This window comes from Ambystoma mexicanum, chromosome 12, assembly GCF_040938575.1.
Source record: "Ambystoma mexicanum isolate Mex_15411 chromosome 12, UKY_AmexF1_1, whole genome shotgun sequence".
Taxonomy (NCBI): Eukaryota; Metazoa; Chordata; class Amphibia; order Caudata; family Ambystomatidae; genus Ambystoma; species Ambystoma mexicanum.
The window spans coordinates 1,122,926,956-1,122,945,392 of record NC_090936.1 but is presented as its reverse complement, the minus strand read 5'-3'; positions in this window follow the sequence as shown (position 1 = coordinate 1,122,945,392).

The window sequence follows — 18,437 nt, the reverse complement described above, 5'->3', positions numbered from 1 at the left end:
TTAGCTGCATTATGAATTTTTCTTGGTTAAACATAGTTACATTTTGAGTTTAGACTCTGTGTTGACCTCTGCCACAAACCAAGAAAACACACAGGTACGTATCACACTCCATGCTTATGGAAGATAGCCAAAGGCACGACCACCCGCACGCATCTGCTATCATACACAGACTACTTTAAGACGGATCACACAACACTGCTGCCATAAGAATGCAACTATGCCCACAAGGCAAAAATGTGGACTAGCTGGACACATAATGAGTCTCTTGCTCTCGCATACTTTCCAGACTATCTCACAGCACCCATCCACATGCCTCCTCGACATGGGTATCTATCACGGGCTTGGCCACCTCAACATAAATTCAACATACATTTGTATTGGCTAAAATATACACATACACATTCTAAACTCTTTCTCAGCACTTTGAGGCTATACCAAAGGGAAAAGGCGATATACAAATGACAAATTAAATTACATGAATTGTTGACTTCACTTTAAAACAAACCTCCATCCAATTAAAAGCCAATGTTCCAAATGTCTTGTTGATGGGTTCACAAAATCAACATTGTTTACCAGTGAAGACAGTGGTTTATGTGATTTATAAATGAATAGCCGGAAAAAAGAAAATATGATTTCTTTTTCCGTTTTTAGTGCCTGATAATTCCATGTTTTTGAAGCATTGATCTTCAAACTGTGGGGCACCCCATTTTGGGACACGCATATCTGGGAAATGGAGGTACGAGATCCCAAGAGGAAAAACTCAGAGAGAGAGAGTGTGAGAAAGAGAGAGAGAGAGAGAGAGAGAGAGAGAGAAAGAGAGAGAGAGAGAGAGAGAGAGAGAGAGAGAGAGAGAGAGAGAGAGAGAGAGAGAGAACATTGCACAAACAATGAGGAAAAGACACCAATTGCCCATGTGGCAGGTCTGAAGCGAGACAATGAGAAGGAACAAAAGAGAAGAAGAGAAAAGAGGTAGAATGAAGGGGGTGGATGTAAGGGACAAATAGAGCAAGTGTCAGTGGAATGAAGGGAGGAGAGACAATTGAAGAAGCAAAAACAGATGGCTGGGAAGAAAAAATGTATGACAGGAATGGACTGGCTGAATGCGACAGTGGGAAGGAGATGCAGAGACACGGAGGGGAATTGAGAGATATGATGAAAGAATTGAGAAACAGAATTACACTTATTGTTAGGGAGAATTCTCAAAAATGTGCTAATTTCCCTTATCTTTTGAGACCACCAGCAACTTTGCTGGATTTCTAGGATTTTAATGTTTACCTGGAAAGAGTGTGAGCCTTTTTTCCCACTCTTTCATGTATTTTGATGTGTGTGTTGCTTTTGTGTTCTTTGGATATGGAGTTTTTAGACAAACTCCAAAGGCATTGTGTGTCACACAGCACCTTCAGTACAGTGGCACAGGGGTGTCTTTCAGACTCCCCAAGGTTTAAATATCTTCTCTGGGACTGACTACCGTCTCCTAGAGCATGTAAAGTTAAATTGACTTTATTGATCCTTTTAAATTCATAGACCCAACTCCTGCACCGTTGGTTTTCCCAGTGAAGCCCTGCTGCAGGTCCGAATTGCCTGAAACTCCATCGACAGAGAAGCTCCTTCAAGGACAACTCCTTCCCTTGAGCTGGTGGGAACAACCAACTCGTAAGCTGCCTGGACACCGTCTCTATACTGGTCGAATTTTCTTCAGAGTGCTGTTGAAAACCGGATAGCCAGTGAGAAGGATACCAGTTTGTGGGCTTTAAGGCACTCACACCTTAAACCAACGCTTAGCCAAGCACTGGGCAGTGCAGGAACCTCCCGACGTCCTCCTTCTTGTCCCCACGACTGAAGCTCAGGAACAGCGAGATCTGCAGGAACTGCCAGGAACCACTGCCTCAGCTACAGCTTTTCTTCATCACTAAGGTACTGTGCAAACGCGGTGTGGAAATCGTTTCTGCCGTGGTGAAAGTTTGTGAAACTTTCCCAAACTTTGGGGCCTTGTTCACTCCTAAACCGACATATAACTCTTTTTCTGGCAAACTACTTCCTCAGCAAAGATTTAACCGTTTACTACCAGAACTGTGCTATCCTATCCAAGATGCTGAACCAATGACTTTGGCCCAGGCTTATTGAAGTGAATTGCTGGTTGTAGTGAACTAAAACTATTTGCCCTGCCTATGAAAGTAATTGTGCTTTAACCTTTTTTTGACCTTCTCCTTCTACCCCTTTTGAAAGTAACTGAAGTGCCATTTTGCTCCCACTTCAGGGGAGCTTAACTTGTTCAGAAATGTATTGGTTGTGTACTGTAGTGTATTAGTGTGTGAAATTGAGCTGCTTTTTTACTAGTGGAATGTTTTCAAATGACTGTGTAAATAAATGTATATTCTTTTACCAAGAAACCTTGAATAGTGTTTGTTTGAACTACTGTGATTGCAAGTCCTTTGTGTAACATCTTGTACTGCTCACATTACTCTTGAGATAGGTCTGGCTGCTCAGCCACTGCTACCACATAACTGTGTAGTATGGGCTTGTAGCAATGGTGAGATTGTGCTTACACCTGTAGTCTTAATTCTTTGTAGTGTTCCCAAAGGGTACTGCATGTAATTCTGCCTAACACCTATTGTGAGAGAATAAAAGAGAAGAAAGCAGACAGACATATACTAAGAAAGCATAGATCTCAGCAACACACAAATCAGGCGGGTAGATCATACTCAAATATCTTTACTTTCTGCTCATTGTAGCCCCGCATTTACAACGCAAAATGGGCGGTTATTCAAAATATTTTGATTGAACATTTATATATATATTGGTGAAAGTGTGTTTGTATGTCCGTGGTTGGCTCCAGCCCCATAACAGTTGTTGGGCTGAAATGTTGGCCCAAGGTCAGCATACCAGTCTGAGGTGTACTGGCAATAGTGAAACTTAACCAACCCTACCCTTTCAACCTGCACAGGGCAGGGTCCAGCCCTGTGCTATTGGTATAGGCGATTTCAGGAAATTGCCGATTTTGCGATTGTTGGCTCCAGCCCCACAACAGTTGGTGGGCTGGAATTTCGGCCTGAGGTCAGCATACCAGTCTGGGGTGTACTGGTGATAGTGAATTCTGACCAATCCCACCCATACACCCTGCACAGGGTGGGGTCCGGCCTTGTGTTATCAGTATAGGCGATGTTGGGAGATTGGCGATTCTGTGACTTTTAAAAAAACCTGGAAGTTATGACACAATAAAACATACACAAGGCATTGCAGACCCCTTTGTGCATGTCAGCTACTGACTCGTGTAACGCCGGGCAGAACTGCCAGTTCCATATAAAAATTACATAATAAGTACCCATGTACAACAGCACAAAACAGTAGCATAACCTTGTTAGGGCTGTACCAAAGCTGTAGTGTGGATAGTGGAAGTATGCACGTACCGACCAAAGCATGATCAGAAGTCCTTATAAAGAGAGTTCATTGATAAAAGCCCCCTATCACTTTGTTCACATTTGTTGGCTAAGACCAGTGCTTTATTACCAGGCCAGAAAATGTGCAGGTGTGAATCACATCCAATGTATGATATGATATGATATGTCATTAATAACGTGCCTGTACAGAAGTGTTTCTAGGCACGACAGGACAAGGAGGGGAAAACAGAAGGAGGACAAAACAATAATCTTACTACGCGTTCTGTCATTCAGATCATGCAAATGCGGGAAAGAGGGAGGGGATAAGTGCTAGGAGGGAAGAGAGAAGTGCAGATAACTCAATACATGTTGCCAGTGGATGGCTCAGAGGTACAATGAGAAGGGACTGTATGGTTACAGAGACAGACCCGTACATGCTGGGGGAGGGGCGGAGGCAGTGGAAGGGCAACTGGACATGCAGGAGTTCAGTGGATGGCCAGATGACCATTGCACAGAGCAGTCAGGGACATCATCAGGGGAGAGGAAGAGAGAAAGCAGAAGTGAAAAGCAAGGTCTTGAGTTGCTTCCAGAACCAAAGGTGCTTCTGCTCAAGTTTGAGAGACAGGGAGACTGTTCCAGAGGGAGACCCCAGCCGAGGAAAGAGATCTCCCCCCCACTCTCTGCTTGGAGAAGCCTCTGACCCTCAGAGCGTTGGAGGTGGATGAACAGAGAGCTTGAGAACAAAGATGTTTAGGAAGAGAAAGTTGGAGGTAGTGCGGTCCAAGGCCCCGGAAAGTCTTGTGGATAGTGCAAAGGGTCTTGAACTTGATCCTTGGAGCCACACGGAGCCAATGAAGGGATTTCAGAGTTGGAGAGATACGATCCCTGGGCTTGAGGGCAAGGCCAAGACCAACATTCCTGTTCTGGATAAGTTGTACAGGCTGAAGCGTAGAGACAGGCAGATTTAAAAAGAGGTTGTCCGGCCTAGAGAAGACCAGGGCTCTGGAGACAGTGAGCATCTGGGGGAAAGTGAGAAAATGCAGAATACTTCTGAGGAGGTGCAGTTGAAAGTGTGACTTCTTATAAACATCAGGGATATTAGGAGAGAAGTATAGGGTGGAGCCGAAGATGACAACAAGGTTCTTAGCCTCACAGGAAGGAGCAGGGAGAGGGCCCAAGGTGGGCAGCCAAAGAGAGAGGGGAAAGGAGAGAGCAGGTGTCCCAATGAGGAGGATCTCAGTCTTAATCCAATTACGGCAGAGATCGTTGGAGGCACATCTTCCTGAATTGCCGCCAGACAGTCAGGCATGAGAGAAGCAATTTGTTTCCAGTCCATTTTTTGTATCAAATGCACAAACCTATTATGAGGAAAATCAAGCGAGCTGGATAGACCAAGCAAATATAGCATAGAGGCAGTTATTGCTGTGGAGACCAATAGCTCTATCTAACCAAAAATCATTCACGGGACTCGAACATGCTAAATATGAGAAGTCTGCATGAGAATATTTGCATCTCCAACAGGCTGTGATAAATTCTGGATAACATTTTTTATAATATAATATGATGTAATAATGTAATAAATAAAATAAAAAGTAATATAATATAACATATGGGATAATGTACCCCTACCATATGTTATATGGTTATCCAAAGTCAACAAGGATGTAGGCCGAGTTCCTTTACATGGTTAGGGAACTACAAGGTGACATGCATTATCTATTCTAACTACAGTAGGGTGTACTTTACTCCTTATAATACATGGCCACACACTTACATCTACTTTAAAATCTGGCATCTTGCTTAATCTAAGGTAGGAGTTCTTCCATCTGATGATCATATAATGATGTAGCATTCTACATGTTGCCAGGGTTGAACATGAAATCAGCCACCCGTTCCATGTTCTACACATGAAGATATGACAGTTGAAAGGGAGCTGGTGGGGCTGAGAGACTATAATAAACGTCTCTGTAAATGTACTGTATCCTGAGACTTAATTTCACTGGTGATGAGCTGGTGTTGGCAGGTGACGCCACCCCGAGTAGCTGTGCTGTTTGTGAAGACTGCAGTTGCTCGTTGGCCCAGTAGCAGCAGCTCTCTGCAATCCAGTGACAGAGGCCCTCGGTTTGCATCTGCACAGCAGAAGTTCACCGTCCACCAACTGAGCGGGGACAAACAGCACCTTATTCAAAGCAAGACATTTATATTTACAATTGGAGCACACAGTTCTTCGCGCACATCACTATATTAGAGGAATGGACCCAACGTTGTCCCTCTTCAATGTCAAGGCATCCAAAGGTGACTTGCCATCTGAAAGCCATGTTACCAACCAAGCTCTGCGAAGGAAAATAACGGCCGTCTGAGAGCCCTGTCTCAAAGCACGCTCTTCAAGGGACAATAAAGGGCACGTTCTCTAAAAGGAGAATAAATGAATAATAGGGATGAATAAAGGTAGAACGAAACTAAGAACCCCTGCAAACAGTGCCATATATAAAAAAAACAATACAAAAAAGCATAGTCCAATCACTAAATAAAAATGTCATCATGTGTGCATACTAGAACTATAAGAATTGGTGAAGTTGCAATTAGACACAGAGGTATACGTGAACATAGGCTCACTGATGCAGGTTGGTACACATGAAAGAATGCCTGACAAGACACAAAGAGGCAAAAGAAACAAAAAATGCAACATGTGCGGCCTCCCAATTACTTTCTTGAGAATAAAGGGGAACCTCAAGTGACATTGAAGAGACGAAAAAAAAAAAGATTTGACCACTATGTGCAGGCAGTGAATGGGCCTAACTACTTCAGTGAAAGAATGACATTTGTATTAATACACTGTTTAGGTATCCATGGGCAGGAACAGTTCAGAAATCTGCCAAAACTGAACGCCTAAGAATCTGAGGGGCGGACGGAATATCAGAAGTTTACCAGGATGTTGGACAGGCACTATGACAAGAAGGTCAGCATTGTGTTAGTAGAGAGGTATCATTTTGGTAAGAGAGTTCAAGAACAAGATGAAAGTGTTGAACAGTACATCGCTTCTCTCAAAGGGATGGCCACGTCTTGTGAATTTGGAAATATGCTGGAGGAGCATCTCCGAAATCAAATCATCCTGGAGTGTATTGACAGAAATATTAGAGAAGCATTGTAGTCGAAGGGTGGACCGTCCTTACATTAGGTATTCATAGTTGCCAAAGAAGTGGAGCACACCAGTAAGTGTGTGAGGGAACTGGGAAAGAGGTTATGTGCTGAAGTAAAGAATAGTGAACCTCCATCATCCTCTGGGGTTTTAGCAGTACAATCGAAGGAACAAGAACAAAAGAAACATTTTGTGTGGAAAAAACCTTTCCGTAAAGAGAAGACTGAAGGAGAACAAATAAAACATTGTGCTAGGTGTGTCAGATTGTTCCATATGGCCAACGGTGATAAGTCTCTTGCCCTCAAATCCCTATGCAAGAGGTGTAATCACAAAGGGGCACTTCCCTAGTTGTGGCAGAAGTAAAATGGAATCTACTGATTTCCTGGACAAGCTCTGTGATATGGCAGAGACAACTTTGCAAGGAGTAGCAATATATATGGTGATTAACTCTGGAGGGAAATATGCGCACATGCCAAAGTAGATATATGACACAGTCAAGTTGAGCAATGTGTTTCTCAACAAACTTGATATTAAACATGTGGCATATGGTGGCAAATGGATTGAATTGGTAGGATGGTTCAAGAAATGTGTCACAAATGGGAATGTCTAGGTGCCAACAAAGGAGAACATATCTCTTTTGAGTTGGTCGTACCAGAAAAGACTTAACATTAAGTAGGACCCCAGTGCTGTAGAGGCGGTCTTTGCAATTGATAGCCAGTGGAAGTGTGATGTGAGAAGCGGCATGACAATCAACTCACAAGATGAACTCTTGAGGCACTATGTATCCAGGGATGGCTTGGGTGTCCTAAAATATGTTCACACCAGATAAAGATGAAAGGAAATGGTAGCCCAGTAGTTCACAAACTATTGAACATCGCCATTGCAGTGAGAGAAGAGGTCATAAAATAATTGATACTAATGGCAGAAGAAGCAGTTACAGAAAGAGGAGCTTCAGAGGAATGGGTGTCACCATTAGTAGTATTAAGTAAACCTAAAGGAAAACTGAGATTAAGCATTGATTTGCGGGCACTTAATAATGGTGCGTGACAGACATTCTCTTCCCAATATCACAGAAATGCTTGGTACTGTAGGGGAAGTGGTATGGCTCTCTATCTTAGACTTGAAGTCAGCATACCATCAAGTTAAATTACATGCTGCAATTAATAATTGTACAGATTTTATCATGCCAGAGGGACAATTCCAATGTGTTTGCATACTGTTTGGCTTGGTTTCGGCAGTGGCTGTGTACCAGCGCATAATGTATCAACTTTTTGTTGATGAACAAGGAAATATATGTTTCCAGAATTAAATGTTGGTAAATGGAAAGACCTTAGATGAACATAATATGAGGTTAACAACAGCACTGCATGTTCTTGATGCAGCTGGCATGATGTTTAGCAAGGAAAAATACAAGTTTCATAAAGAGTCCATACAATATCTGGATAATTATATTTCCAGGCATGGCATTGAACCCAGATCTGAATTAGTTAATACTATTAGTCGTTTTCCTAATCTCCACAAAAAGGAACAACTACCATCATTACTAGGTATGGCTGAGTACTATGGGAAGTTTATTCCAATATTTGTCATAGGACCTTTTTGGTGAAAGGGACACAATTCAGGTGGGATGCTCAATGTGAATCTGAATTTCAGGAGAGAAAGCATGCACTTGATTAGCCACCTGCTCTGAGAAATTTTAAACCTACAAAGAGAAATGTTTTGACGCTTGCAGAGAGAATTCAAACAGGCTTTTACTGTTGCATTTGCATCTAGAGTTCTATGGTAATCTGAAATGTATTATTCAACCATTGAGAAGGAGAAGTTGGCCATCAAATGGGCTGTGGAATAATTCAGACCATTCATATGGGGTACCACATTCATATTGTGATCAGACCACAATCCGTTAAAGGTGATATTAACATGCAAAGGCTTGTACAAGGTGTCATTCTGCATAAGGAAGTGGATTGCTAACATACAGGAACAAACATGGAAGGGGGAATATTTTCCTGGTGTACAGAACAAGATAGCGGACTGTTGAGAATGACAAATGTGATGGAGGAATTAGAAGAGGAGGAATATGGACAGCAAGTGTTCAGTGTACTGCAATGTACAATTTCAAATTAAAAGTGGGATGAGGTGATGCTCTCAGATGAGATGTTGAAAGAATTGATGCGGATGTTCGAAGATGGAGGCATGAATGCATTGACAAATGGTGTATAATGAGTTACACGTGGAGAATGGGTTTGTTAAAGGGTGACCAAATTATTCTACCAGAAGGAGTGAGGTTGACGTAGTTGAATGTAGCACAGCAGTGTCACTAAGGAATGTCAAAAACAAAACAGGCAATGAGAAAAGATTATGGTACCCAGGGATGGATGTACAGACTGAAAGAATGATCAGAGATTTTAGTGTGTGTTAGAATTACAGTAAGGGTTGTGTAAGTAAGTCAACCCCTATGACAATAATGCCCATTCCCATTGAGCCATGGGAGAGAGTTCGTTTTGATAGTGTTGCTCCTGTGAGGAGTCAAGGGAGACAGGAATACTGCATGGTGCTAATTGTTTTTTTTTGTTGTCAAGGTAGGTCAAAGTACAGTGGGTGCACAATATATGTGCCAGTGACATATTTTTTTTTTACACAGTTTTTCAGGGAGAAGGTTATCCCACGGTTCTATTAACTGAAAATTGAGTCAAGATAGTTTCTAGAGAGACGGAAGATTTTCATAAAGGAAGTGGAAAAGAACATTGTACGGGTTCCGTGTGTAATCCTGAAACAAATGGATCAGTTGCAAAGTTTAACTGTGTGATAAAGAAAAGCATCCATGGTGCCATATTAGAAAGAAAAGAATGGAAACATGCAGTGAGGGGACAGTGTTGTGTCTTGCAGGTTCACACCACATTCCACAACAGGCATGTCTAAAGTGTGTTCAGGATGGTTGGGTAGGTCACATATGAGTAAAGTGCAATTGGAGAGTGTCAGGATAAAAATAAGAAAAAAGCCAGAAAGGAACACTGCTGTGTATGACGTATGCAAAGCAGTCAAGATAGGCAATGTTTCAGAGGGGGAGTTGGTGCGTATTAAACTAACTCCTGGTCTGCAGATGTATGGGTTCTCGTGGTCCAGGCATATGATGGTTACTAAGACAATGCATTACAATGCATTGGGCTTTCAGAACGTCTGATGGGGGAGTGTGGGGTAGGTGTAAGAGTGGAGTGAGTTGTTCTGTACTGTACCAAGATGTGGTGACAGATAAAGAGAAAGCAAGGGTAACTGAATGCCCTTACGCCATCAAGAGTGGGTAAAGTGTGAGAAATAGTGCGTTGAATAATCCTAGAAGGAGGCCAATGTATCTATCTGGATGTGCCCGTTGATTAGATTCTGCCAGTTGATAGAGTGTCCAAACATATCCAGTTAACTGGTTCTTGCTGAATGGCTATTTTGTGTTGTTGAGGTTGTCATCCTGTTGTGTAGTGTATGTTTTGTGAGGAAAGGAGATGTGTAGCAGTCCACTCATTGCAAGGGTTGGAACATGGAATCAGACATCTGATTCCATGTTGCACCTACGAAGATATGACAGTTGAAACAGAGCCGGTTGGGCTAAGAGAGCACAATAAACGTATCCCTAAATTTACCGTATTCTGAGACTTCATTTCAAATAATCAATGAAGAAAATGTTTAGAATAAAGGAAATATGCAGCTTGTAATGTGTTGAAGAAAAAGAGTTTAAGCACTTTGATAAAATGCTTCGAAACAAACATTTTCATTGTGTGCTTTAAAATAAGTAATGAAATTAGTGCCAAGGGTGAGGTATCTCGTCCTTGGATTACCTCCCTGTTGCCAAGGACGAGATACCTCGTCATTGGCACTTAAGGGGTTAATGAAACAGAAAACGTTACAAGGCATTGAATGGCGGAATACCAAAATCAGCAAAAAAGGCCTTGGAACTGGGGTGGAAAACCCATGGCAGTTAATTAAACTCCATCAGTGCAAAACATTAACATTGCACCATAGACAGTTGCTTGTCAATTAATGACTGTGAAGTGTCACAGAAAAACATAGTTTGCAAGCAATGAATCTGAAAAGCTTTTCACAGCTTCAATTAATTGTTGCAGTGACAGTTGGATTTCTGATCTGTGCTGGCAAGCAGCAGGCATTGTGACATGACAACTGAAGCGTAAAAACTATTTACAGAGCTTTAGTGATGTCATTTTCCTATTGCAGGTCAGCAGTGATGTCACAGCTAGCTTGTAATAAGAACACGACTTCCAGGATTGTATACAGGGATTGCAGGCTCCAATGTATTACATCCTAATACAGCTGGTGATGAAATTTAAAATGGCAAAGATGATGCATGTAATTCATAGAGAAGCTTTGAGTCTGAGCACATTTCTCCTACAATTATTTGCCGGCAACAGCTGTGCAAAGCACAGCTTCCCTCTTGTGATAAATGATAACTGACAAACAAAAAGAAACATTTTATCACAAGACTGTAAATGTAATACGAAGCATTACAACATGTTTCAAACTGAAAAATTGTTTGATCACTATACTCTCTGGCAAGGTTTGAGGAAGTGAGGTTAATCGCTTTCCTACTTCTCTTCTTGGCTTTTAATAAAACATCATATTTATTGCTGTGGGACCTCTAGCCCTCTGTGTGATTTATTACAAAACAAATCATCACTCATAATCATATTTTTAATGTTTATCACACCTCACTCAATTCCTTTAATATATTGGAGTCATTTGGGTATTGTGGTCAAAGGTGAGTTCAGGACCCTTAGTCCTATCTCACTCCTATCAAGGAAGAATTGAACACTAAATGCCCGATTGATGAAATACTTTGTGGGGAAAATAGGGACTTTGTGGACATTCAGCGTGCAAAACCCCCCTTTGTTGTATAATAGAACCTTGCGTGGACCCCGCAATGGTCTGGCACGTCTCTGCGTGCAGGTGAGCGCATTGCGTTAGACTCCTTGCAGAGCATGGGTGTGGCCTGCACAGAGACAAAAATAGGGGACAATTATCGATGAAGAATGAGGAATAATATGGGTGTGCTGATGGATGGGACACGCACAAGAAAAAAACACCCAATCCACTGCAACCTCAACCAGATTCATGGATTCCAAAGTGCAACCTCACGTCGGGAAATGTCACACTCAAACCCTGTGATCCAGCTGCAACTTGATAGCATGCTTAAAGTTGAACTTACAAGGATCCAATGCTATAAAGAATGCAATGCACACCATACTAACGTCGCACAGCCACGATGAATGTTGCAATAGAGGTAGCCATCATATATGGACCCAAAAGAAGGGGAAGGTTTCCCAGACCCCAGATTTCTGCTACACGCACCACTCTGTTTGGGAAGCCCGATAACCAGGTGTAAGCAAGGTACCGGTTCCCAACCCATATAATCCTAGACCATGTCAGGTAGTGGGAGGAAGTCCTAGCATCATCCACCATATCCTCCTAGGCCCTTACTCCCCTTGAAAAGGAGCTGACAGCACATTTAATTGCCACTGGCTCTTTCCAGCATACCATTGTCATAGCTGGTGGTATACCACACAACACACAATCCTGCTTTCTCGACAAGGTCTTGGCCTGTGTCACATCACGTGCATGTCTGTTTTGGCACATATAAATGCAGAGAACTCTGGAGGAAAGGCAGAGAGTGTGCCATCATTTATATGCGGTTGCACACTTTTCACATGTACTTGGAGCCATAAACTGTACACATGTTGTGCTACGACCGAATGACCAAGCACATATAATACAATCGCAAGCACTGGCATTCCACCAATGTGCAGGTTGTCTGTAACACAAATGGAGTGTACATGCAAGTAAATGTCAATTTTCTTGGAAACACGCATGACAGCTACATTTACTACCAGTCAACATTCTACCGTGCCCTGCATTTGGAAAATATGCCAATACCTAGATCATTGGTGAGTATGGACTGGTACGCATCTGCATGCATGCAAACATGTCACACACTGAACAACAGACCATGACAATAAGGGTCAATAACAACCATGTAAATATTTTCAGAGGTCAATGCCTATTCGCTATATCCGTTCATGATGACGCCATACAGGAATCCTGCCACACCAGCTGAGGTAAGATATATTGCTGCACATGTGGGGATAAGGGTTATCGTGGATAAGCTGCACACAACCAGCTTGTGCAAACATAGTTTACATGAAAACCTTCCCTGCACACACAGTGAGGCCACAGCCCTGGTGTCATTCAATGATGAATTTGGGCATATCCTCCGTGCCAATAACAATATCCTGAGAATGTGTGTCTGTGGGAGTAAAACTGTGTGTTTCCATTCGACATAGTATAACATGCAACAAACATCAACACAGTCATAGCAAAGGGAAACAACAGAATTAATTTTGTTGTCAGGAAGCACGTTCAGATCCCAGCCCCTCCCAAATGATTCACATTGTAGAATGAATACAAACATGTGGGGAATGCACAGGGGTGGGCATAAGGGGCAGTGGGGGATCATGTGGGTAGAGTTGACTGGCGAGAGACACGTGCAATGCATAAGCACATACATATTCAAGTGAAAAGTACCACTTGCTTTGCAGCAGTGACACGTACAATACATTGCATGCGCAGGAAATACAGAACATCTGTATTTGACAGTAAGCCTCAATCATCACAGGCTGTGTATGAAACACAGAACAATGAGGCCCCTACTCTCGCTTGACTATCAAATCACAATCCCCAGGCAAAGCATGGAGCATGCACGTACACACACATACAAGTATATCAAGTTACAACTTTGCACAATTAGACAAGAATGCGAACAGTCAAATGGGAGGAGGGCTGTGGCCGATTGTGATTGTCATACCCACGGGAGCCAGGGCAAGGATCCTGAGCTGCCAGAACACAAGATGAGATATAGGACACCAGCGTCCCCCCATGATAATGGCCATCACATTTGAATCACCAGACGCCCAGGGATAAAGATCATAAATCCATTAATCAGATGGATCATTGGGACATGCAGGAACCCCAGGCCAACCCCTTGGGATGTGTACCTGACAAATTGGGCAACATAGAACAACAAGGTCCTACATTTGTACCCGGGAGAGCAAAGGGTGATGCCAACATCAATAAGAATGCTGCAGGGAGGCCTGATGGTGGCACATATGTGTCTGGGATAGGAAAACACTTGCCTTGCTTGCAATGATGAGGCTAACCTCAAAGTTTCCTACTGAGCCCATGTTGAAGACCAGGTGCACATCACATGGTTAGACCCCAAGATAGGGTGGAGTAATAGAAAGCCTAACACAGTGACCCAAGGTGAAGAGACCGTCACTAATGTGTGAAGAAGTTGGAGGAGAAGATGACACAGTCAATGGGAGAATGGACACCATGTGAATACAATAATTTAAATAGGCAGTAGATCCCCCTGGAAGCACTGCCAATACCACAAAATGGCATCCCATTATTAAAGTGGCATCAGGACAAAGCAGTAAATACTGCCAGGGGAGCCGATGATGGAACGTCCAAGATGACGACATGCAAACATCTCATCAATTTCACTGGAGACATTATCCGGCACAACAACCATACCGGAAGGCAGGGCACCGAGCCAACTGGCATAAAAGAGACAAGCAGACAAGAGATAGGAATGAGAAAAGGAGGGCAAGGAGATTGGGGAGTAGGGAACAGGCAAGTGGAAGGGAAGTCAGAGTTCACAGGGACAGCGAAAGGACTGAGGGAGCTTAAGGGTGTGCTGAAATGCACTGAGCAGCAGTCAACAGGGAACAAAATATCTGCCGGTGTGCTGTGCATTGCACATGTCCTCATGGCAAACAGCAACACCAGGCCAATGGCATGTGCCTGGTGTCTCTGGTGAACATGGCATCACGGAAATGGCTTGCAATGCTGTGCTGTTTGTGGATTTGTCTCATGACACCACCCCCGGAAGGGTCTGGGGTACTAAGAGTGACTGCCAGTGTGGGTAGACATGACTTGAACAGCAGAGTGAATGGGAAGCCATGTGGCAGGCAACGCACATGCAAAAACTGCAAGCAATCACTAGGTACTCATCACCATGTGTCCCAACACCCATGCACCCAGATGGGCCACCCTTGTGACAACTCACCAACAAATGACAACAGAGACAGCCTCGCTCACAACAATCCCCTCCAACCAATTCCCACCAGAATGACATCTACAAACTGAAAGCTTGCAACCACCAACCTACCGTCACCATGCGTCCCGCACCCATGAAGCCAGACCCGCTCACACCAGTACAAGGAAACAAAAAATACAGCCCACTCAGTGCCAGACTCCATGTGTGGAACACATGTACTCACTCAGCAGTACTTCCCCACATCACCAAGCTGCACTTCAGCAGTTAACAGCAGAATGGCTGTGCTGGCTCCTTTAAGCACCATTGGCACGCATCAAAACTGCGTTTGCAGCTACAAAATGATGGCTGCACTGGAACAAGGGGGCACACTGAGAAAGCCTGCCAGTGTGTTTCTTACATGCACCAAGAAGAAAATTGAGAAATAGCACTGCTTTGCTGCTTGATCCACATTCCCCCTTGAAAAAGGTAATCTTTGGCCTTTATAATGATGGCGCCCTGATGCTCTTCCTCAGCTGTTCAACCTTACACAGTTCGGATCCCGGGAGATCAAGCTGTGCCCATCCACATTCAGATTGTGTCAGATTGTGTCAGCAAAAGAGAGCACTGTCACAGAATGGCATGCTGTGTCAGGCATGTTCTGGGAAGTCACCAGAAACTTTCAAAGTGTCAAAAATAAACCCTGTAAAAACCTAGCTCTCTCTGCATATGTCAATTTCAAGGGACCTTTGTCTTGTACAGACTGTGGTGTAAGAAAAACTGTCTAGGGTTACAAACAATGTTTGAAATCCAGAAGGGAGATAAAACCAAATTTGAAAGGGAAATCCCAGCAGCATTCACCACGTGTCAAAATGTGCTTTTGCAAATGAGATAGATGTGTGTATTAAAAGTGTAATCTAGAAGAAGGCCCTTTCCTTGCCTAGAAATGTCAGGGGGGTGTTATGTGAAAACCTAGATGGGATATTTGTTTCAACAGACATGATTCTGATGCAGAAAAATCAAATAACTAAGGTAATGGCAGCATTGAGGAACAAGCCAAACAGGTTTGCTGCTTGGGAGGTTGCTAGCAACAGGAGAGGCCTTCCCCCCAAAAGAAGCCACAATAGATTCTTGGACACTATATACTAATTTTTCCCTTGGAAATTTTGAATAGGCCAAGAGAAAGAAATTTCAAAAGCTTGTCAGACTTTTGTCTGTGCTCCAGCTTGAGACAATACACTCTGCGACACCTACGTGTGACTTCGGGAAGCGACAAAAATCATCCACTCAAACCAAGGAGCGCCAAAGAAAAATTCCATGACAACCCTGGGCTAAGCTGACATTTTCTGGTAGCCTGAACAAAAATTGTCCCAGTTGGAGGACAAAGGCCACCCATTTTGGCTCAAAAGACTAGTTTATTAATAAAACTTTTAAGGCTTTTATCTCTGCAACAGGACTTTGCAGGAATGTAAAACGTTAACAGCTTAAATGTAATTTGAGTGGCTTTTAAACAAGACGTGGTAGCCTTCACTGGCATATTTTGGACAGAAATGGCAGAGGATTGGATATTCTGAGGAAAGTGTATATGATGCCACTTCGAAATTCAAAATGCACATGCCATATGAAAATATATTAACATGTATAAAGTTATAGAATTTTAGGTAAAACAATTTCATTGAAAATGATGAAAAATTATTAGACGGACGAAACAAAGTCCTAGGAACGTAAGCATTGGACTGCCATGCTCTGCGTGAGATATCTAACCTGCCTATGTAATTTGCCAAAAGGCCACGACACATGTGTGATGTGATGTATGTTAAGATTGATATTTAGCAAAAAGGACTGTGGGATGGATTTTCACCCCATAAACTACAACCTCATAAACTGAGTCTCCTCCATGAGAAGGCTATTAATTTAGGGTGACCTATATGATTCTTGGGGGTAGGTCTAGCTTAGTTCTGCCCAACAATATACCCGGTGATGTCACCTGCTTCATAAAAGGGGTTGGAGCTCACCGGGACAGGGCACTTTCTCCTGAAATTCCAAAGCCTGTGTATCCAGACAATTTCCGGATCCACCTTTGCAAGATTTCAGACTCTACTGCAAGGCCAAAGCATAGCTGACCCTATCCTAGGAAGGCCATTGATTCAGAAACCCCAGTAAAATCCCAATAACAAGGGGGGAAAGCTGTGATGCCTTTTTGGGAGCATCCTGTGACCAGACTGGATTTTCCCCCAATACCTGCATGCCCGATGTACCCTTGCCATCCAGTGGCCAGACTTGCCCAGCTGTTTCCTGTGAGGGGTGCCCGCTGTGTGGTGACCAGAGTTTTTGAGTCTAGAACCTGGTTGATTGTCCCCAAATTCCAAACTCCAACGCTGATTGTGAGTATCTCCTCATCCCATAACAACACGTAGTCTACCCTATCTTGATACCTTGTCTTGGCTCCACCTTCTAAGTAATCCTATTCATACCCTGGTAACTTGTTTAAGACTGTTAGAATTCTATGTGCAGCTGTCTTTGAATTCCTAGTGTTAGCGCCATTCTTTCATTCAACACACTGCAACTTTTCAACGTGTGAATTTGGCTGCACTGTGTTTTCCGTTCAAGTTGTTTTTTTTAACTTTATGCCTTCTGTGATACCTTAACTTATAGGTGCCTGTGATACAACATCCCTGATGCTGTGATAAAACATATGTACATCATTATTTAAACACACATATGAATCTGAGTGTCATTTATGCCACTGCAAAGGGTTTGAAAATTGCCTCTTATTTTGTGAGGGAAGGTCAAATTTTGATTCTGTTTGCTGCCTCATATCCCTGATTCCCTGATGCTACTTTTTATCAACTCAGAATTCAATTAATTGGGGTTTGAGGGAACAATGCAGGGGAACATCTTAACTCAGGTGCTATCTATCCTAATTGAAAAAGTGCTCCTATTTCTTTGTGCTTTGGATATGTTCTTGTAGAAGGTTACCCAACTGTGTTTCAGTAGTTTCCATTGTAATTATCGCCCCATTGGTGATTGCTACCCAATATAAAAATTGTGTGATGGTCTCTGGAGTGGAAGTATAAGTGTGGTAGATGGTGAGAAGGATTACAGAGGGCGGGAGTGAGACAGGACATTGAGCAATTAATGGATAGCAGTATGGTGGATTGGGAGAGAAACAGGGGAATTGTGGTGCAAGGAGGAGACTGGCTGGTGGCGGGGTGAGGAGAGACATGTAGGACATTACAGTGGGTGAGGGCAGAGAGAAGGTGGGCAATAGTGGAAGACAGACACAGAAGCACATGAATCAGAAGAAGCTTGGTCAGAGAGCCCGGAGGTTACGTTGATGGAAAACTAGCATATGTTGTTGGCGAGGAAGGACAAAAGTGGGTGATGGAGATAGGCAGACTAGAAAACAAAGGCCATCTGTGAAAGTTAAATCAGCAGCTTCACATCACAGAAACAAAATGCCAAACCCACCATGCCAAGTTAACCAAAAAGAGACCCATCGCTGCAACATCCATACAAATAAGTGCGTCCAACCACAACCTCCTACCCTGCACCAACTCCCTCCGCCCCCTGAACACCAATGTAAATGGACATCAGGACAATGCACAGCTCTACAATTACTCTCTAACAGACCCTACACCTTGAACGTGACTGTCCCAGGAAGTGTGTGTGGATCACAGGGTACACTGGCAACACCCATACGGATAACAGATGAACAGAACAAGGGTGGAGTGGATGATGTACACCCATGCATGTGGACAAACACTAAACTGCACTGACTCTTACCGTGACTAAAATATTACATGTCCATAAATAAATGTGAGAATAC